The sequence below is a fragment of the Stenella coeruleoalba genome (genome assembly GCF_951394435.1).
Source record: "Stenella coeruleoalba genome assembly, contig: scaffold_130, whole genome shotgun sequence".
NCBI lineage: Eukaryota > Metazoa > Chordata > Mammalia > Artiodactyla > Delphinidae > Stenella > Stenella coeruleoalba.
Window position 1 is genome coordinate 850,450 of NW_027645958.1, and position 22,735 is coordinate 873,184.

Consider the following 22,735-nt stretch of genomic DNA (forward strand, 5'->3'; position numbering starts at 1 on the left):
TCAACTTGCTTTCTTGTGACCTGGCCGCAACACCGCAGGATGGCTTCAGGCCGTAATCTGGTTCCGGCACGGCACGCTGAGCCTTTGGTTATTTCCTCTTCCTGGTGGGAAATGAGAGTTAAATTTGCCCGTCCAGACACCTCCAGCTAGCCTCTCATTGGTTCTCGCTATTCCTGTTCATCTTCCGCAGAAATTGCAAACTGGGCCAAACAGGAGGTTAAAGGCGTTGACTCTCCAAGTGGGGAGAGTGTTAGTAAAGCGTCTGGAATGTTGCACCCGAGTACCAGGGGAGGAAAACTTAGACATATTTGAACACGTCTCCCGTTCACATGGTTGATCATACTTGGGTTCCACATGCATGTTTTAGCTGAAGGAAGAATACCTTAAACCTGGAGAGTTGAGACCCGTGTAATGGGTACCATGCAATATGACTTCAAAGGGTCTTCATTTGCTCACCGAACCTCTCCAATCCTATCACTGCTGCGTTTATGCCCCTGTACACATGCTTGATTCTCTTTTGGAGACATAGCAATCCATAGGTTTTACGATACTTACTAGTCAGGTACATTCTTAGGCGTTTAATATGCGGTGTTGAGTCCATTTCGTTGAGCAAGGAGTAGCTCTTGTCTATTCCATATTTGACTTAAGGAACTTTATCTGTGCTCATTTCAATCTCTGGTTTTATGCAGCACCCCAACTCACCTTTACCCTTAAGCAAGCATAAGTTGGTTTTCTAAATTTGAGACCCTGTTCTGTTCTGTAATTCAGTTCCTGTGTAGCCAAGTTTCCATTCCCTGTATTACTGATATCTTATGAGGTTTCTTTTTCTGTGTGACTTATTTCAGTTAGAATCATCATACCTGAATCCACTCATTGTGCTGCTAAGGGCCTGATGACACAGATTTCATTGCTGAGTGATATTGCTTTGTAAGTAAATACCACAACTTCTTTATCCATTTTTCACTTTCTGCGATGTTGAACTTGTACTGTAAACGAGGTTCTTGTAAACAGAGCCATTCCAAACTTTGGGGTGGCTGTGTCTTTTTGATTTTAATTTCCCTAAGCTATAGGACCATAAGTGGAAGTGCCCTAGGTTCTGTTGCTTTGTTTTTTAGATGTTTCAGGAAACACCATACACTTCTCCCGAGTGGTTGTTGGCAATTTACATCCCGCCCATCAGCATAACAAGGCTCCCTGTTCTCCATGGCCTGTCCTGCCTTTCTGGATTTTACACTTTTTTCAGATGGCCCTTTTGACCGGGGGGAAGTGAGACTTCATTGTAGTGCAGATTTCCTTTGCAAGCTTGCTTGGTTGGCCAAAAAGGGCGTATGCGTTTTTTCCTGAATATATTCAGGAAAAAACGCATACGCCCTTTTTGGCCAAGTGCATCATTGTGGACGTTCTGCCTCTTTTCCTATGCTTTCAATGCAATTCCAGTCTACCTACTGAAATCGGTTTCCTGCAATTCTGCCCCGCTTTCAAGTCCTCTTGGCAGCCTTACTTCAGTCTATTTTTGGACGATAGCTGTCATTTATAACTCTGCACGTTTGTGAATTACAGTGCCCCTGAGCTCCTTTCTTCAACTTGCTTTCTTGTGACCTGGCCGCAACACCGCAGGATGGCTTCAGGCCGTAATCTGGTTCCGGCACGGCACGCTGAGCCTTTGGTTATTTCCTCTTCCTGGTGGGAAATGAGAGTTAAATTTGCCCGTCCAGACACCTCCAGCTAGTCTCTCATTGGTTCTCGCTATTCCTGTTCATCTTCCGCAGAAATTGCAAACTGCGCCAAACAGGAGGTTAAAGGGACTGACTCTCCAAGTGGGGAGAGTGTTAGTAAAGCGTCTGGAATGTTGCACCCGAGTACCAGGGGAGGAAAACTGAGACATATTTGAACACGTCTCCCGATCACATGGTTGATTATACTCTGGGTTCCACATGCATATTTTAGCTGAAGGAAGAATACCTAAAACCTGGGTAGTTGAAACCCGTGGAATGGGTACCATGCAATATGACTTCAAAGGGTCTTCATTTGCTCACCGAACCTCTCCAATCCTATCACTGCTGCGTTTATGCCCCTGTACACATGCTTGATTCTCTTTCGGAGACATAGCAATCCATAGGTTTTAAGATACTTACTAGTCAGGTACATTCTTAGGCGTTTAATATGCGGTGTTGAGTCCATTTCGTTGAGCAAGGAGTAGCTCTTGTCTATTCCATATTTGGCTTAAGGAACTTTATCTGTGCTCATTTCAATCTCTGGTTTTATGCAGCACCCCAACTCACCTTTCCCCTTAAGCAAGCATAAGTTGGTTTTCTAAATTTGAGACCCTGTTCTGTTCTGTAATTCAGTTCCTGTGTAGCCAAGTTTACATTCCGTGTATTACTGATATCTTATGATGTTTCTTTTTCTGTGTGACTTATTTCAGTTAGAATCATCATACCTGAATCCACTCATTGTGCTGCTAAGGGCCTGATGACACAGATTTCATTGCTGAGTGATATTGCTTTGTAAGTAAATACCACAACTTCTTTATCCATTTTTCACTTTCTGCGATGTTGAACTTGTACTGTAAACGAGGTTCTTGTAAACAGAGCCATTCCAAACTTTGGGGTGGCTGTGTCTTTTTGATTTTAATTTCCCTAAGCTATAGGACCATAAGTGGAAGTGCCCTAGGTTCTGTTGCTTTGTTTTTTAGATGTTTCAGGAAACACCATACACTTCTCCCGAGTGGTTGTTGGCAATTTACATCCCGCCCATCAGCATAACAAGGCTCCCAGTTCTCCATGGCCTGTCCTGCCTTTCTGGATTTTACACTTTTTTCAGATGGCCCTTTTGACCGGGGGGAAGTGAGACTTCATTGTAGTGCAGATTTCCTTTGCAAGCTTGCTTGGTTGGCCAAAAAGGGCGTATGCGTTTTTTCCTGAATATATTCAGGAAAAAACGCATACGCCCTTTTTGGCCAAGTGCATCATTGTGGACGTTCTGCCTCTTTTCCTATGCTTTCAATGCAATTCCAGTCTACCTCCTGAAATCGGTTTCCTGCAATTCTGCCCCGCTTTCAAGTCCTCTTGGCAGCCTTACTTCAGTCTATTTTTGGACGATAGCTGTCATTTATAACTCTGCAGGTTTGTGAATTACAGTGCCCCTGAGCTCCTTTCTTCACCTCGCTTTCTTTTGAGCTGGCCGCAACACCGCAGGATGGCTTCAGGCCCTAATCTGGTTCCGGCACGGCACGCTGAGCCTTTGGTTATTTCCTCTTCCTGGTGGGAAATTAGAGTTAAATTTGCCCGTCCAGACACCTCCAGCTTGTCTCTCATTGGTTCTCGCTATTCCTGTTCATCTTCCGCAGAAATTGCAAACTGGGCCAAACAGGAGGTTAAAGGCGCTGACTCTCCAAGTGGGGAGAGTGTTAGTAAAGCGTCTGGAATGTTGCACCCAGTAGCAGGGTACGAAAACTGAGACATATTTGAACACGTCTCCCGATCACATGGTTGATCATACTCTAGGTTCCACATGCATGTTTTAGCTGAAGGAAGAATACCTTAAACCTGGGTAGTTGAAACCCGTGGAATGGGTACCATGCAATATGACTTCAAAGGGTCTTCATTTGCTCACCGAACCTCTCCAATCCTATCATTGCTGCGTTTATGTCCCTGTACACATGTTTGATTCTCTTTCGGAGACATAGCAATCCATAGGTTTTAAGATACTTACTAGTCAGGTACATTCTTAGGCGTTTAATATGCGGTGTTGAGTCCATTTCGTTGAGCAAGGAGTAGTTCTTGTCTATTCCATATTTGACTTAAGGAACTTTATCTGTGCTCATTTCAATCTCTGGTTTTATGCAGCACCCCAGCTCACCTTTCCCCTTAAGCAAGCATAAGTTGCTTTTCTAAATTTTAGTCCCTGTTCTGTTCTGTAATTCAGTTCCTGTGTAGCCAAGTTTACATTCCGTGTACTACTGATATCTCATGATGTTTCTTTTTCTGTGTGACTTACTTCAGTTAGAATCATCATACCTGAATCCACTCATTGTGCTGCTAAGGGCCTGATGACACAGATTTCATTGCTGAGTGATATTGCTTTGTAAGTAAATACCACAACTTCTTTATCCATTTTTCACTTTCTGCGATGTTGAACTTGTACTGTAAACGAGGTTCTTGTAAACAGAGCCGTTCCAAACTTTGGGGTGGCTGTGTCTTTTTGATTTTAATTTCCCTAAGCTATAGGACCATAAGTGGAAGTGCCCTAGGCTCTGTTGCTTTGTTTTTTAGATGTTTCAGGAAACACCACACACTTCTACTGAGTGGTTGTTGGCAATTTACATCCCACGCATCAGCATAACAAGGCTCCCAGTTCTCCATGGCCTGTCCTGCCTTTCTGGATTTTACACTTTTTTCAGATGTCCCTTTTGACCGGGGGGAAGTGAGACTTCATTGTAGTGCAGATTTCCTTTGCAAGCTTGCTTGGTTGGCCAAAAAGGGCGTATGCGTTTTTTCCTGAATATATTCAGGAAAAAACGCATACGCCCTTTTTGGCCAAGTGCATCATTGTGGACGTTCTGCCTCTTTTCCTATGCTTTCAATGCAATTCCAGTCTACCTCCTGAAATCGGTTTCCTGCAATTCTGCCCCGCTTTCAAGTCCTCTTGGCAGCCTTACTTCAGTCTATTTTTGGACGATAGCTGTCATTTATAACTCTGCAGGTTTGTGCATTTCAGTGCCCCTGAGCTCCTTTCTTCAATTTGCTTTCTTGTGACCTGGCCGCAACACCGCAGGATGGCTTCAGGCCCTAATCTGGTTCCGGCACGGCACGCTGAGCCTTTGGTTATTTCCTTTTCTTGGTGGGAAATGAGAGTTAAATTTCCCCGTCCTGACACCTCCAGCTAGTCTCTCATTGGTTCTCGCTATTCCTGTTCATCTTCCGCAGAAATTGCAAACTGGGCCAAACAGGAGGTTAAAGGCGCTGACTCTCCAAGTGGGGAGAGTGTTAGTAAAGCGTCTGGAATGTTGCACCCGAGTACCAGGGGAGGAAAACTGAGACATATTTGAACACGTCTCCTGTTCACATGGTTGATCATACTTGGGTTCCACATGCATGTTTTAGCTGAAGGAAGAATACCTTAAACTTGGAGAGTTAAGACCCGTGTAATGTGTACCATGCAATATGACTTCAAAGGGTCTTCATTTGCTCACCGAACCTCTCCAATCCTATCACTGCTGCGTTTATGCCCCTGTACACATGCTTGATTCTCTTTCGGAGACATAGCAATCCATAGGTTTTTAAGATACTTACTGGTCAGGTACATTCTTAGGTATTTAATATGCGGTGTTGAGTCCATTTCGTTGAGCAACGAGTAGCTCTTGTCTATTCCATATTTGACTTAAGGAACTTTATCTGTGCTCATTTCAATCTCTGGTTTTATGCAGCACCCCAACTCACCTTTCCCCTTATGCAAGCATAAGTTGGTTTTCTAAATTTGAGACCCTGTTCTGTTCTGTAATTCAGTTCCTGTGTAGCCAAGTTTACATTCCGTGTATTACTGATATCTTATGATGTTTCTTTTTCTGTGTGACTTATTTCAGTTAGAATCATCATACCTGAATCCACTCATTGTGATGCTAAGGGCCTGATGACATAGATTTCATTGCTGAGTGATATTGCTTTGTAAGTAAATACCACAACTTCTTTATCCATTTTTCACTTTCTGCGATGTTGAACTTGTACTGTAAACGAGGTTCTTGTAAACAGAGCCGTTCCAAACTTTGGGGTGGCTGTGTCTTTTTGATTTTAATTTCCCTAAGCTATAGGACCATAAGTGGAAGTGCCTTAGGTTCTGTTGCTTTGTTTTTTAGATGTTTCAGGAAACACCATATACTTCTCCCGAGTGGTTGTTGGCAATTTACATCCCGCCCATCAGATTAACAAGGCTCCCAGTTCTCCATGGCCTGTCCTGCCTTTCTGGATTTTACACTTTTTTCAGATGGCCCTTTTGACCGGGGGGAAGTGAGACTTCATTGTAGTGCAGATTTCCTTTGCAAGCTTGCTTGTTTGGCCAAAAAGGGCGTATGCGTTTTTTCCTGAATATATTCAGGAAAAAACGCATACGCCCTTTTTGGCCAAGTGCATCATTGTGGACGTTCTGCCTCTTTTCCTATGCTTTCAATGCAATTCCAGTCTACCTCCTGAAATCGGTTTCCTGCAATTCTGCCCCGCTTTCAAGTCCTCTTGGCAGCCTTACTTCAGTCTATTTTTGGACGATAGCTGTCATTTATAACTCTGCAGGTTTGTGAATTACAGTGCCCCTGAGCTCCTTTCTTCAACTCGCTTTCTTGTGACCTGGCCGCAACACCGCAGGATGGCTTCAGGCCCTAATCTGGTTCCGGCACGGCACGCTGAGCCTTTGGTTATTTCCTCTTCCTGGTGGGAAATGAGAGCTAAATTTCCCCGTCCAGACACCTCCAGATAGTCTCTCATTGGTTCTCGCTATTCCTGTTCATCTTCCGCAGAAATTGCAAACTGGGCCAAACAGGAGGTTAAAGGCGCTGACTCTCCAAGTGGGGAGAGTGTTAGTAAAGCGTCTGGAATGTTGCACCCAAGTACCAGGGGAGGAAAACTGAGACATATTTGACCACATCTCCCGTTCACATGGTTGATTATACTTGGGTTCCACATGCATGTTTTAGCTGAAGGAAGAATACCTTAAACCTGGAGAGTTAAGACCCGTGTAATGGGTACCATGCAATATGACTTCAAAGGGTCTTCATTTGCTCACCGAACCTCTCCAATCCTATCACTGCTGCGTTTATGCCCCTGTACACATGCTTGATTTTCTTTCGGAGACATAGCAATCCATAGGTTTTAAGATACTTACTAGTCAGGTACATTCTTAGGCGTTTAATATGCGGTGTTGAGTCCATTTCGTTGAGCAAGGAGTAGCTCTTGTCTATTCCATATTTGACTTAAGGAACTTTATCTGTGCTCATTTCAATCTCTGGTTTTATGCAGCACCCCAACTCACCTTTACCCTTAAGCAAGCATAAGTTGGTTTTCGAAATTTGAGTCCCTGTTCTGTTCTGTAATTCAGTTCCTGTGTAGCCAAGTTTACATTCCGTGTATTACTGATATCTTATGATGTTTCTTTTTCTGTGTGACTTACTTCAGTTAGAATCATCATACCTGAATCCACTCATTGTGCTGCTACGGGCCTGATGACACAGATTTCATTGCTGAGTGATATTGCTTTGTAAGTAAATACCACAACTTCTTTATCCATTTTTCACTTTCTGCGATGTTGAACTTGTACTGTAAACGAGGTTCTTGTAAACAGAGCCGTTCCAAACTTTGGGGTGGCTGTGTCTTTTTGATTTTAATTTCCCTAAGCTATAGGACCATAAGTGGAAGTGCCCTAGGTTCTGTTGCTTTGTTTTTTAGATGTTTCAGGAAACACCATACACTTCTCCCGAGTGTCTGTTGGCAATTTACATCCCGCCCATCAGCATAACAAGGCTCCCAGTTCTCCATGGCCTGTCCTGCCTTTCTGGATTTTACACTTTTTTCAGATGGCCCTTTTGACCGGGGGGAAGTGAGACTTCATTGTAGTGCAGATTTCCTTTGCAAGCTTGCTTGGTTGGCCAAAAAGGGCGTATGCGTTTTTTCCTGAATATATTCAGGAAAAAACGCATACGCCCTTTTTGGCCAAGTGCATCATTGTGGACGTTCTGCCTCTTTTCCTATGCTTTCAATGCAATTCCAGTCTACCTCTTGAAATCGGTTTCCTGCAATTCTGCCCCGCTTTCATGTCCTCTTGGCAGCCTTACTTCAGTGTATTTTTGGACGATAGCTGTCATTTATAACTCTGCAGGTTTGTGAATTACAGTGCCCCTGGGCTCCTTTCTTCAACTCGCTTACTTTTGAGCTAGCCGCAACACCGTAGGATGGCTTCAGGCCCTAATCTGGTTCCGGTACGGCACGCTGAGCCTTTGGATATTTCCTCTTCCTGGTGGGAAATGAGAGTTAAATTTGCCCATCCAGACACCTCCAGCTAGCCTCTCATTGGTTCTCGCTATTCCTGTTCATCTTCCGCAGAAATTGCAAACTGGGCCAAACAGGAGGTTAAAGGCGCTGACTCTCCAAGTGGGGAGAGTGTTAGTAAAGCGTCTGGAATGTTGCACCCGAGTACCAGGGGAGGAAAACTGAGACATATTTGAACACGTCTCCCGTTCACATGGTTGATCATACTTGGGTTCCACATGCATGTTTTAGCTGAAGGAAGAATACCTTAAACCTGGAGAGTTGAGACCCGTGTAATGGGTACCATGCAATATGACTTCAAAGGGTCTTCATTTGCTCACCGAACCTCTCCAATCCTATCACTGCTGCGTTTATGCCCCTGTACACATGTTTGATTCTCTTTCGGAGACATAGCAATCCATAGGTTTTACGATACTTACTAGTCAGGTACATTCTTAGGCGTTTAATATGCGGTGTTGAGTCCATTTCGTTGAGCAAGGAGTAGCTCTTGTCTATTCCATATTTGACTTAAGGAACTTTATCTGTGCTCATTTCAATCTCTGGTTTTATGCAGCACCCCAACTCACCTTTACCCTTAAGCAAGCATAAGTTGGTTTTCTAAATTTGAGACACTGTTCTGTTCTGTAATTCAGTTCCTGTGTAGCCAAGTTTACATTCCGTGTATTACTGATATCTTATGATGTTTCTTTTTCTGTGTGACTTATTTCAGTTAGAATCATCATACCTGAATCCACTCATTGTGATGGTAAGGGCCTGATGACATAGATTTCATTGCTGAGTGATATTGCTTTGTAAGTAAATACCACAATTTCTTTATCCATTTTTCACATTCTGCGATGTTGAACTTGTACTGTAAACGAGGTTCTTGTAAACAGAGGCGTCCCAAACTTTGGGGTGGCTGTGTCTTTTTGATTTTAATTTCCCTAAGCTATAGGACCATAAGTGGCAGTGCCCTAGGCTCTGTTGCTTTGTTTTTTAGATGTTTCAGGAAACACCATACACTTCTCCCGAGTGTCTGTTGGCAATTTACATCCCGCCCATCAGCATAACAAGGCTCCCAGTTCTCCATGGCCTGTCCTGCCTTTCTGGATTTTACACTTTTTTCAGATGGCCCTTTTGACCGGGGGGAAGTGAGACTTCATTGTAGTGCAGATTTCCTTTGCAAGCTTGCTTGGTTGGCCCAAAAGGGCGTATGCGTTTTTTCCTGAATATATTCAGGAAAAAACGCATACGCCCTTTTTGGCCAAGTGCATCATTGTGGACGTTCTGCCTCTTTTCCTATGCTTTCAATGCAATTCCAGTCTACCTCTTGAAATCGGTTTCCTGCAATTCTGCCCCGCTTTCAAGTCCTCTTGGCAGCCTTACTTCAGTGTATTTTTGGACGATAGCTGTCATTTATAACTCTGCAGGTTTGTGAATTACAGTGCCCCTGGGCTCCTTTCTTCAACTCGCTTTCTTTTGAGCTGGCCGCAACACCGCAGGATGGCTTCAGGCCCTAATCTGGTTCCGGTACGGCACGCTGAGCCTTTGGTTATTTCCTCTTCCTGGTGGGAAATGAGAGTTAAATTTGCCCGTCCAGACACCTCCAGCTAGCCTCTCATTGGTTCTCGCTATTCCTGTTCATCTTCCGCAGAAATTGCAAACTGGGCCAAACAGGAGGTTAAAGGGACTGACTCTCCAAGTCGGGAGAGGGTTAGTAAAGCGTCTGGAATGTTGCACCCGAGTACCAGGGGAGAAAAACTGAGACATATTTGAACACGTCTCCCGTTCACATGGTTGATCATACTCTGGGTTCCACATGCATGTTTTAGCTGAAGGAAGAATACCTTAAACCTGGAGAGTTGAGACCCGTGTAATGGGTACCATGCAATATGACTTCAAAGGGTCTTCATTTGCTCACCGAACCTCTCCAATCCTATCACTGCTGCGTTTATTCCCCTGTACACACGCTTGATTCTCTTTTGGAGACATAGCAATCCATAGGTTTTAAGATACTTACTAGTCAGGTACATTCTTAGGGGTTTAATATGGGGTTTTGAGTCCATTTCGTTGAGCAAGGAGTAGCTCTTGTCTATTCCATATTTGGCTTAAGGAACTTTATCTGTGCTCATTTCAATCTCTGGTTTTATGCAGCACCCCAACTCACCTTTCCCCTTAAGCAAGCATAAGTTGGTTTTCTAAATTTGAGAACCTGTTCTGTTCTGTAATTCAGTTCCTGTGTAGCCAAGTTTACATTCCGTGTATTAGAGATATCTTATGATGTTTCTTTTTCTGTGTGACTTATTTCAGTTAGAATCATCGTACCTGAATCCACTCATTATGCTGCTAAGGGCCTGATGACATAGATTTCATTGCTGAGTGATACTGCATTGTACGTAAGTACCACAAGTTCTTTATCCATTTTTCACTTTCTGCGATGTTGAACTTGTACTGTAAACGAGGTTCTTGTAAACAGAGGCGTCCCAAACTTTGAGGTGGCTGTGTCGTTTTGATTTTAATTTCCCTAAGCTATAGGACCATAAGTGGCAGTGCCCTAGGCTCTGTTGCTTTGTTTTTTAGATGTTTCAAGAAACACCATACACTTCTCCCGAGTGTTTGTTGGCAATTTACATCCCGCCCATCAGCATAACAAGGCTCCCAGTTCTCCATGGCCTGTCCTGCCTTTCTGGATTTTACACTTTTTCAGATGGCCCTTTTGACCGGGGGGAAGTGAGACTTCATTGTAGTGCAGATTTCCTTTGCAAGCTTGCTTGGTTGGCCAAAAATGGCGTATGCGTTTTTTCCTGAATATATTCAGGAAAAAACGCATACGCCCTTTTTGGCCAAGTGCATCATTGTGGACGTTCTGCCTCTTTTCCTATGCTTTCAATGCAATTCCAGTCTACCTCCTGAAATCGGTTTCCTGCAATTCTGCCCCGCTTTCAAGTCCTCTTGGCAGCCTTACTTCAGTCTATTTTTGGATGATAGCTGTCATTTATAACTCTGCAGGTTTGTGAATTACAGTGCCCCTGAGCTCCTTTCTTCAACTCGCTTTCTTTTGAGCTGGCCGCAACACCGCAGGATGGCTTCAGGCCCTAATCTTGTTCCGGTACGGCACGCTGAGCCTTTGGTTATTTCCTCTTCCTGGTGGGAAATGAGAGTTAAATTTGCCCGTCCAGACACCTCCGGCTAGCCTCTCATTGGTTCTCGCTATTCCTGTTCATCTTCCGCAGAAATTGCAAACTGGGCCAAACAGGAGGTTAAAGGCGCTGACTCTCCAAGTGGGGAGAGTGTTAGTAAAGCGTCTGGAATGTTGCACCCGAGTACCAGGGGAGGAAAACTGAGACATATTTGAACACGTCTCCCGTTCACATGGTTGATCATACTCTGGGTTCCACATGCATGTTTTAGCTGAAGGAAGAATACCTTAAACCTGGAGAGTTGAGACCCGTGGAATGGGTACCATGCAATATGACTTCAAAGGGTCTTCATTTGCTCACCGAACCTCTCCACTCCTATCACTGCTGCGTTTATGCCCCTGTACACATGCTTGATTCTCTTTTGGAGACATAGCAATCCATAGGTTTTACGATACTTACTAGTCAGGTACATTCTTAGGCGTTTAATATGCGGTGTTGAGTCCATTTCGTTGAGCAAGGAGTAGCTCTTGTCTATTCCATATTTGGCTTAAGGAACTTTATCTGTGCTCATTTCAATCTCTGGTTTTATGCAGCATCCCAACTCACCTTTTCCCTTAAGCAAGCATAAGTTGGTTTTCTAAATTTGAGACCCTGTTCTGTTTTGGAATGCAGTTCCTGTGTAGCCAAGTTTACATTCCGTGTATTAGTGATATCTTATGATGTTTCTTTTTCTGTGTGACATATTTCACTTAGAATCATCGTACCTGAATCCACTCATTGTGCTGCTACGGGCCTGATGACATAGATTTCATTGCTGAGTGATACTGCATTGTACGTAAGTACCACAAGTTCTTTATCCATTTTTCATTTTCTGTGATATTGAACTTGTATGGTAAACGAGGTTCTTGTAAACGGAGGCGTCCCAAACTTTGGGGTGGCTGTGTCTTTTTGATTTTAATTTCCCTAAGCTATAGGACCATAAGTGGAAGTGCCCTAGGTTCTGTTGCTTTGTTTTTTAGATGTTTCAGGAAACACCATACACTTCTCCCGAGTGGTTGTTGGCAATTTACATCCCGCCCATCAGCTTAACAAGGCTCCCAGTTCTCCATGGCCTGTCCTGCCTTTCTGGATTTTACAGTTTTTTCAGATGGCCCTTTTGCCCGGGGGGAAGTGAGACTTCATTGTAGTGCAGATTTCCTTTGCAAGCTTGCTTGGTTGGCCAAAAAGGGCGTATGCGTTTTTTCCTGAATATATTCAGGAAAAAACGCATACGCCCTTTTTGGCCAAGTGCATCATTGTGGACGTTCTGCCTCTTTTCCTATGCTTTCAATGCAATTCCAGTCTACCTCCTGAAATCGGTTTCCTGCAGTTCTGCCCTGCTTTCAAGTCCTCTTGGCAGCCTTACTTCAGTCTATTTTTGGACGATAGCTGTCATTTATAACTCTGCAGGTTTGTGAATTACAGTGCCCCTGAGCTCCTTTCTTCAACTCGCTTTCTTTTGAGCTGGCCGCAACACCGCAGGATGGCTTCAGGCCCTAATCTGGTTCCGGCACGGCACGCTGAGCCTTTGGTTAATTCCTCTTCCTGGTGGGAAATGAGAGTTAAATTTGCCCGTCCAGACACCTCCAGCTAGCCTCTCATTGGTTCTCGCTATTCCTGTTCATCTTCCGCAGAAATTGCAAACTGCGCCAAACAGGAAGTTAAAGGCGCTGACTCTCCAAGTGGGGAGAGTGTTAGTAAAGCATCTGGAATGTTGCACCCGAGTACCAGGGGAGGAAAACTGAGACATATTTGAACACGTCTCCCGTTCACACGGTTGATCATACTTGGGTTCCACATGCATGTTTTAGCTGAAGGAAGAATACGTTAAACCTGGAGAGTTGAGACCCGTGAAATGGATACCATGCAATATGACTTCAAAGGGTCTTCATTTGCTCACCGAACCTCTCCAATCCTATCACTGCTGCGTTTATGCCCCTGTACACACGCTTGATTCTCTTTTGGAGACATAGGAATCCATAGGTTTTAAGATACTTACTAGTCAGGTACATTCTTAGGCGTTTAATATAGGGTGTTGAGTCCATTTCGTTGAGCAAGGAGTAGCTCTTGTCTATTCCATATTTGGCTTAAGGAACTTTATCTGTGCTCATTTCAATCTCTGGTTTTATGCAGCACCCCAACTCACCTTTCCCCTTAAGCAAGCATAAGTTGGTTTTCTAAATTTGAGACACTGTTCTGTTTTGGAATTCAGTTCCTGTGTAGCCAAGTTTACATTCCGTGTATTAGTGATATCTTATGATGTTTCTTTTTCTGTGTGACTTATTTCAGTTAGAATCATCGTACCTGAATCCACTCATTTTGCTGCTAAGGGCCTGATGACACAGATTTCATTGCTGAGTGATATTGCTTTGTAAGTAAATACCACAACTTCTTTATCCATTTTTCACTTTCTGCGATGTTGAACTTGTACTGTAAACGAGGTTCTTGTAAACAGAGCCATTCCAAACTTTGGGGTGGCTGTGTCTTTTTGATTTTAATTTCCCTAAGCTATAGGACCATAAGTGGAAGTGCCCTAGGTTCTGTTGCTTTGTTTTTTACATGTTTCAGGAAACACCATACACTTCTCCCGAGTGGTTGTTGGCAATTTACATCCCGCCCATCAGCATAACAAGGCTCCCAGTTCTCCATGGCCTGTCTTGCCTTTCTGGATTTTACACTTTTTTCAGATGGCCCTTTTGACCGGGGGGAAGTGAGACTTCATTGTAGTGCAGATTTTCTTTGCAAACTTGCTTGGTTGGCCAAAAAGGGCGTATGTGTTTTTTCCTGAATATATTCAGGAAAAAACGCATACGCCCTTTTTGGCCAAGTGCATCATTGTGGACGTTCTGCCTCTTTTCCTATGCTTTCAATGCAATTCCAGTCTACCTCCTGAAATCGGTTTCCTGCAATTCTGCCCCGCTTTCAAGTCCTCTTGGCAGCCTTACTTCAGTCTATTTTTGGACGATAGCTGTCATTTATAACTCTGCAGGTTTGTGAATTACAGTGCCCCTGAGCTCCTTTCTTCAACTCGCTTTCTTTTGAGCTGGCCGCAACACCGCATGGTGGCTTCAGGCCCTAATCTGGTTCCGGTACGGCACGCTGAGCCTTTGGTTATTTCCTCTTCCTGGTGGGAAATGAGAGTTAAATTTGCCCGTCCAGACACCTCCAGCTAGCCTCTCATTGGTTCTCGCTATTCCTGTTCATCTTCCGCAGAAATTGCAAACTGGGCCAAACAGGAGGTTAAAGGCGCTGACTCTCCAAGTGGGGAGAGTGTTAGTAAAGCGTCTGGAATGTTGCACCCGAGTACCAGGGGAGGAAAACTGAGACATATTTGAACACGTCTCCCGTTCACATGGTTGATCATACTTGGGTTCCACATGCATGTTTTAGCTGAAGGAAGAATACCTAAAACCTGGGTAGTTGAAACCCGTGGAATGGGTACCATGAAATATGACTTCAAAGGGTCTTCATTTGCTCACCGAACCTCTCCAATCCTATCACTGCTGCGTTTATGCCCCTGTACACATGCTTGATTCTCTTTCGGAGACATAGCAATCCATAGGTTTTATGATACTTACTAGTCAGGTACATTCTTAGGCGTTTAATATGCGGTGTTGAGTCCATTTCGTTGAGCAAGGAGTAGCTCTTGTCTATTCCATATTTGACTTAAGGAACTTTATCTGTGCTCATTTCAATCTCTGGTTTTATGCAGCACCCCAACTCACCTTTCCCCTTAAGCAAGCATAAGTTGGTTTTCTAAATTTGAGACCCTGTTCTGTTCTGTAATTCAGTTCCTGTGTAGCCAAGTTTACATTCCGTGTATTACTGATATCTTATGATGTTTCTTTTTCTGTGTGACTTATTTCAGTTAGAATCATCATACCTGAATCCACTCATTGTGATGCTAAGGGCCTGATGACATAGATTTCATTGCTGAGTGATATTGCTTTGTAAGTAAATACCACAACTTCTTTATCCATTTTTCACTTTCTGCGATGTTGAACTTGTACTGTAAACGAGGTTCTTGTAAACAGAGGCGTCCCAAACTTTGGGGTGGCTGTGTCTTTTTGATTTTAATTTCCCTAAGCTATAGGACCATAAGTGGCAGTGCCCTAGGCTCTGTTGCTTTGTTTTTTAGATGTTTCAGGAAACACCATACACTTCTCCGGAGTGTCTGTTGGCAATTTACATCCCGCCCATCAGCATAACAAGGCTCCCAGTTCTCCATGGCCTGTCCTGCCTTTCTGGATTTTACACTTTTTTCAGATGGCCCTTTTGACCGGGGGGAAGTGAGACTTCATTGTAGTGCAGATTTCCTTTGCAAGCTTGCTTGGTTGGCCAAAAAGGGCGTATGCGTTTTTTCCTGAATATATTCAGGAAAAAACGCATACGCCCTTTTTGGCCAAGTGCATCATTGTGGACGTTCTGCCTCTTTTCCTATGCTTTCAATGCAATTCCAGTCTACCTCCTGAAATCGGTTTCCTGCAATTCTGCCCCGCTTTCAAGTCCTCTTGGCAGCCTTACTTCAGTCTATTTTTGGACGATAGCTGTCATTTATAACTCTGCAGGTTTGTGAATTACAGTGCCCCTGAGCTCCTTTCTTCAACTCACTTTCTTGTGACCTGGCCGCAACACCGCAGGATGGCTTCAGACCCTAATCTGGTTCCGGCCTGGCATGTTGAGCCTTTGGTTAATTCCTCTTCCTGGTGGGAAATGAGAGTTAAATTTGCCCGTTCAGACACCTCCAGCTAGTCTCTCATTGGTTCTCGCTATTCCTGTTCATCTTCCGCAGAAATTGCAAACTGGACCAAACAGGAGGTTAAAGGGACTGACTCTCCAAGTCGGGAGAGTGTTAGTAAAGCGTCTGGAATGTTGCACCCGAGTACCAGGGGAGGAAAACTGAGACATATTTGAACACATCTCCCGTTCACATGGTTGATCATACTCTGGGTTCCACATGCATGTTTTAGCTGAAGGAAGAATACCTTAAACATGGAGAGTTGAGACCCGTGGAATGGGTACCATGCAATATGACTTCAAAGGGTCTTCATTTGCTCACCAAACCTCTCCAATCCTATCACTGCTGCGTTTATGCCCCTGTACACACGCTTGATTCTCTTTTGGAGACATAGCAATCCATAGGTTTTAAGATACTTACTAGTCAGGTACATTCTTAGGCGTTTAATATGGGGTGTTGAGTCCATTTCGTTGAGCAAGGAGTAGCTCTTGTCTATTCCATATTTGGCTTAAGGAACTTTATCTGTGCTCATTTCAATCTCTGGTTTTATGCAGCACCCCAACTCACCTTTCCCCTTAAGCAAGCATAAGTTGGTTTTCTAAATTTGAGACCCTGTTCTGTTTTGGAATGCAGTTCCTGTGTAGCCAAGTTTACATTCCGTGTATTAGTGATATCTTATGATGTTTCTTTTTCTGTGTGACTTATTTCAGTGAGAATCATCGTACCTGAATCTACTCATTATGCTGCTATGGGCCTGATGACATAGATTTCATTGCTGAGTGATACTGCATTGTACGTAAGTACCACAAGTTCTTTATCCATTTTTCACTTTCTGTGATATTGAACTTGTACGGTAAACGAGGTTCTTGTAAACGGAGGCGTCCCAAACTTTGGGGTGGCTGTGTCTTTTTGATTTTAATTTCCCTAAGCTATAGGACCATAAGTGGAAGTGCCCTAGGCTCTGTTGCTTTGTTTTTTAGATGTTTCAGGAAACACCATACACTTCTCCCGAGTGGTTGTTGGCAATTTACATCCCACCCATCAGCATAACAAGGCTCCCAGTTCTCCATGGCCTGTCCTGCCTTTCTGGATTTTACACTTTTTTCAGATGGCTCTTTTGACCGGGGGGAAGTGAGACTTCATTGTAGTGCAGATTTCCTTTGCAAGCTTGCTTGGTTGGCCAAAAAGGGCGTATGCGTTTTTTCCTGAATATATTCAGGAAAAAACGCATACGCCCTTTTTGGCCAAGTGCATCATTGTGGACGTTCTGCCTCTTTTCCTATGCTTTCAATGCAATTCCAGTCTACCTCCTGAAATCGGTTTCCTGCAATTCTGCCCCGCTTTCAAGTCCTCTTGGCAGCCTTACTTCAGTCTATTTTTGGACGATAGCTGTCATTTATAACTCTGCAGGTTTGTGAATTACAGTGCCCCTGAGCTCCTTTCTTCAACTTGCTTTCTTGTGACCTGGCCGCAACACCGCAGGATGGCTTCAGGCCCTAATCTGGTTCCGGCACGGCACGCTGAGAATTTGGTTATTTCCTCTTCCTGGTGGGAAATGAGAGTTAAATTTGCCCGTCCAGACACCTCCAGCTAGTCTCTCATTGGTTCTCGCTATTCCTGTTCATCCTCCGCAGAAATTGCAAACTGGGCCAAACAGGAGGTTAAAGGGACTGACTCTCCAAGTCGGGAGAGTGTTAGTAAAGCGTCTGGAATGTTGCACCCGAGTACCAGGGGAGGAAAACTGAGACATATTTGAACACGTCTCCCGTTCACATGGTTGATCATACTTGGGTTCCACATGCATGTTTTAGCTGAAGGAAGAATACCTTAAACCTGGAGAGTTGAAACCCGTGGAATGGGTACCATGCAATATGACTTCAAAGGGTCTTCATTTGCTCACCGAACCTCTCCAATCCTATCACTGCTGCGTTTATGCCCCTGTACACATGCTTGATTCTCTTTCGGAGACATAGCAATCCATAAGTTTTAAGATACTTACTAGTCAGGTACATTCTTAGGCGTTTAATATGCGGTGTTGAGTCCATTTCGTTGAGCAAGGAGTAGCTCTTGTCTATTCCATATTTGACTTAAGGAACTTTATCTGTGCTCATTTCAATCTCTGGTTTTATGCAGCACCCCAACTCACCTTTCCCCTTAAGCAAGCATAAGTTGGTTTTCTAAATTTGAGACCCTGTTCTCTTCTGTAATTCAGTTCCTGTGTAGCCAAGTTTACATTCCGTGTATTACTGATATCTTATGATGTTTCTTTTTCTGTGTGACTTACTTCAGTTAGAATCATCATACCTGAATCCACTCATTGTGCTGCTAAGGGCCTGATGACACAGATTTCATTGCTGAGTGATATTGCTTTGTAAGTAAATACCACAACTTCTTTATCCATTTTTCACTTTCTGCGATGTTGAACTTGTACTGTAAATGAGGTTCTTGTAAACGGAGCCGATCCAAACTTTGGGGTGGCTGTGTCTTTTTGATTTTAATTTCCCTAAGCTATAGGACCATAAGTGGAAGTGCCCTAGGTTCTGTTGCTTTGTTTTTTAGATGTTTCAGGAAACACCATACACTTCTCCCGAGCGGTTGTTGGCAATTTACATCCCGCCCATCAGCATAACAAGGCTCCCAGTTCTCCATGGCCTGTCCTGCCTTTCTGGATTTTACACTTTTTTCAGATGGCCCTTTTGACCGGGGGGAAGTGAGACTTCATTGTAGTGCAGATTTCCTTTGCAAGCTTGCTTGGTTGGCCAAAAAGGGCGTATGCGTTTTTTCCTGAATATATTCAGGAAAAAACGCATACGCCCTTTTTGGCCAAGTGCATCATTGTGGACGTTCTGCCTCTTTTCCTATGCTTTCAATGCAATTCCAGTCTACCTCCTGAAATCGGTTTCCTGCAATTCTGCCCCGCTTTCAAGTCCTCTTGGCAGCCTTACTTCAGTCTATTTTTGGACGATAGCTGTCATTTATATCTCTGCAGGTTTGTGCATTACAGTGCCCCTGAGCTCCTTTCTTCAACTTGCTTTCTTGTGACCTGGCCGCAACACGGCAGGATGGCTTCAGGCCCTAATCTGGTTCCGGCACGGCACGCTGAGCCTTTGGTTATTTCCTTTTCCTGGTGGGAAATGAGAGTTAAATTTGCCCGTCCAGACACCTCCAGCTAGTCTCTCATTGGTTCTCGCTATTCCTGTTCATCTTCCGCAGAAATTGCAAACTTGGCCGAACAGGAGGTTAAAGGGACTGACTCTCCAAGTGGGGAGAGTGTTAGTAAAGCGTCTGGAATGTTGCACCCGAGTACCAGGGGAGGAAAACTGAGACATATTTGAACACGTCTCCCGTTCACATGGTTGATCATACTTGGGTTCCACATGCAAGTTTTAGCTGAAGGAAGAATACCTTAAACCTGGAGAGTTAAGACCCGTGTAATGGGTACCATGCAATATGACTTCAAAGGGTCTTCATTTGCTCACCGAACCTCTCCAATCCTATCACTGCTGCGTTTATGCCCCTGTACACATGCTTGATTCTCTTTTGGAGACATAGCAATCCATAGGTTTCTAAGATACTTACTAGTCAGGTACATTCTTAGGCGTTTAATATGCGGTGTTGAGTCCATTTCGTTGAGCAAGGAGTAGCTCTTCTCTATTCCATATTTGACTTAAGGAACTTTATCTGTGCTCATTTCAATCTCTGGTTTTATGCAGCACCCCAACTCACCTTTACCCTTAAGCAAGCATAAGTTGTTTTTCTAAATTTGAGACCCTGTTCTGTTCTGTAATTCAGTTCCTGTGTAGCCAAGTTTCCATTCCGTGTATTACTGATATCTTATGATGTTTCTTTTTCTGTGTGACTTACTTCAGTTAGAATCATCATACCTGAATCCACTCATTGTGCTGCTAAGGGCCTGATGACACAGATTTCATTGCTGAGTGATATTGCTTTGTAAGTAAATACCACAACTTCTTTATCCATTTTTCACTTTCTGCGATGTTGAACTTGTACTGTAAACGAGGTTCTTGTAAACAGAGGCGTCCCAAATTTTGGGGTGGCTGTGTCTTTTTGATTTTAATTTCCCTAAGCTATAGGACCATAAGTGGAAGTGCCCTAGGTTCTGTTGCTTTGTTTTTTAGATGTTTCAGGAAACACCATACACTTCTCCCGAGTGGTTGTTGGCAATTTACATCCCGCCCATCAGCATAACAAGGCTGCCAGTTTTCCATGGCCTGTCCTGCCTTTCTGGATTTTACACTTTTTTCAGATGGCCCTTTTGACCGGGGGGAAGTGAGACTTCATTGTAGTGCAGATTTCCTTTGCAAGCTTGCTTGGTTGGCCAAAAAGGGCGTATGCGTTTTTTCCTGAATATATTCAGGAAAAAACGCATACGCCCTTTTTGGCCAAGTGCATCATTGTGGACGTTCTGCCTCTTTTCCTATGCTTCCAATGCAATTCCAGTCTACCTCCTGAAATCGGTTTCCTGCAATTCTGCCCCGCTTTCAAGTCCTCTTGGCAGCCTTACTTCAGTGTATTTTTGGACGATAGCTGTCATTTATAACTCTGCAGGTTTGTGAATTACAGTGCCCCTGAGCTCCTTTGTTCAACTCGCTTTCTGTTGAGCTGGCCGCAACACCGCAGGATGGCTTCAGGCTCTAATCTGGTTCCGGTACGGGACGCTGAGCCTTTGGTTATTTCCTCTTCCTGGTGGGAAATGAGAGTTAAATTTGCCCGTCCAGACACCTCCAGCTAGCCTCTCATTGGTTCTCGCTATTCCTGTTCATCTTCCGCAGAAATTGCAAACTGGGCCAAACAGGAGGTTAAAGGCGCTGACTCTCCAAGTGGGGAGAGTGTTAGTAAAGCGTCTGGAATGTTGCACCCGAGTACCAGGGGAGGAAAACTGAGACATATTTGAACACGTCTCCCGTTCACATGGTTGATCATACTTGGGTTCCACATGCATGTTTTAGCTGAAGGAAGAATACCTTAAACCTGGAGAGTTGAGACCCGTGGAATGGGTACCATGCAATATGACTTCAAAGGGTCTTCATTTGCTCACCGAACCTCTCCAATCCTATCACTGCTGCGTTTATGCCCCTGTACACATGCTTGATTCTCTTTCGGAGACATAGCAATCCATAGGTTTTAAGATACTTACTAGTCAGGTACATTCTTAGGCGTTTAATATGCGGTGTTGAGTCCATTTCGTTGAGCAAGGAGTAGCTCTTGTCTATTCCATATTTGGCTTAAGGAACTTTATCTGTGCTCATTTCAATCTCTGGTTTTATGCAGCAACCCAACTCACCTTTACCCTTAAGCAAGCATAAGTTGGTTTTCTAAATTTGAGACCCTGTTCTGTTTTGGAATTCAGTTCCTGTGTAGCCAAGTTTACATTCCGTGTATTACTGATATCTTATGATGTTTCTTTTTCTGTGTGACTTATTTCATTTAGAATCATCGTACCTGAATCTACTCATTATGCTGCTACGGGCCTGATGACATAGATTTCATTGCTGAGTGATACTGCATTGTACGTAAGTACCACAATTTCTTTATCCATTTTTCACTTTCTGCGATGTTGAACTTGTACTGTAAACGAGGTTCTTGTAAACAGAGCCGTTCCAAACTTTGGGGTGGCTGTGTCTTTTTGATTTTAATTTCCCTAAGCTATAGGACCATAAGTGGAAGTGCCCTAGGCTCTGTTGCTTTGTTTTTTAGATGTTTCAGGAAACACCATAGACTTCTCTCGAGTGGTTGTTGGCAATTTACATCCTGCCCATCAGCATAACAAGGCTCCCAGTTCTCCATGGCCTGTCCTGCCTTTCTGGATTTTACACTTTTTTCAGATGGCCCTTTTGACCGGGGGGAAGTGAGACTTCATTGTAGTGCACATTTCCTTTGCAAGCTTGCTTGGTTGGCCAAAAAGGGCGTATGCGTTTTTTCCTGAATATATTCAGGAAAAAACGCATACGCCCTTTTTGGCCAAGTGCATCATTGTGGACGTTCTGCCTCTTTTCCTATGCTTTCAATGCAATTCCAGTCTACCTCCTGAAATCAGTTTCCTGCAATTCTGCCCCGCTTTCAAGTCCTCTTGGCAGCCTTACTTCAGTCTATTTTTGGACGATAGCTGTCATTTATAACTCTGCAGGTTTGTGAATTACAGTGCCCCTGAGCTCCTTTCTTCAACTTGCTTTCTTGTGACCTGGCCGCAACACCGCAGGATGGCTTCAGGCCTTAATCTGGTTCCGGCACGGCACGCTGAGAATTTGGTTATTTCCTCTTCCTGGTGGGAAATGAGAGTTAAATTTGCCCGTCCAGACACCTCCAGCTAGTCTCTCATTGGTTCTCGCTATTCCTGTTCATCCTCCGCAGAAATTGCAAACTGGGCCAAACAGGAGGTTAAAGGGACTGACTCTCCAAGTCGGGAGAGTGTTAGTAAAGCGTCTGGAATGTTGCACCCGAGTACCAGGGGAGGAAAACTGAGACATATTTGAACACGTCTCCCGTTCACATGGTTGATCATACTTGGGTTCCACATGCATGTTTTAGCTGAAGGAAGAATACCTTAAACCTGGAGAGTTGAAACCCGTGGAATGGGTACCATGCAATATGACTTCAAAGGGTCTTCATTTGCTCACCGAACCTCTCCAATCCTATCACTGCTGCGTTTATGCCCCTGTACACATGCTTGATTCTCTTTCGGAGACATAGCAATCCATAAGTTTTAAGATACTTACTAGTCAGGTACATTCTTAGGCGTTTAATATGCGGTGTTGAGTCCATTTCGTTGAGCAAGGAGTAGCTCT

At 43.9% G+C, this 22,735-nt stretch overlaps 1 long non-coding RNA gene across 3 annotated transcripts in view; it reads left to right on the top strand.

The window, feature by feature from the left end:
- The window catches only part of LOC307181451, a 606,646-nt gene that overhangs the window by 563,071 nt on the left and 20,840 nt on the right, over positions 1 to 22,735 (top strand). For 2 of the 3 annotated variants that reach the window (XR_013826781.1, XR_013826782.1), the window contains exons 1-2: positions 11,895 to 11,987; positions 21,382 to 21,463. This is a non-coding gene — a long non-coding RNA (uncharacterized lncRNA). Of the gene's footprint in view, positions 1 to 11,894; positions 11,988 to 21,381; positions 21,464 to 22,735 lie in introns of those variants that run through there. The other variant, XR_013826780.1, reaches the window with a different exon arrangement.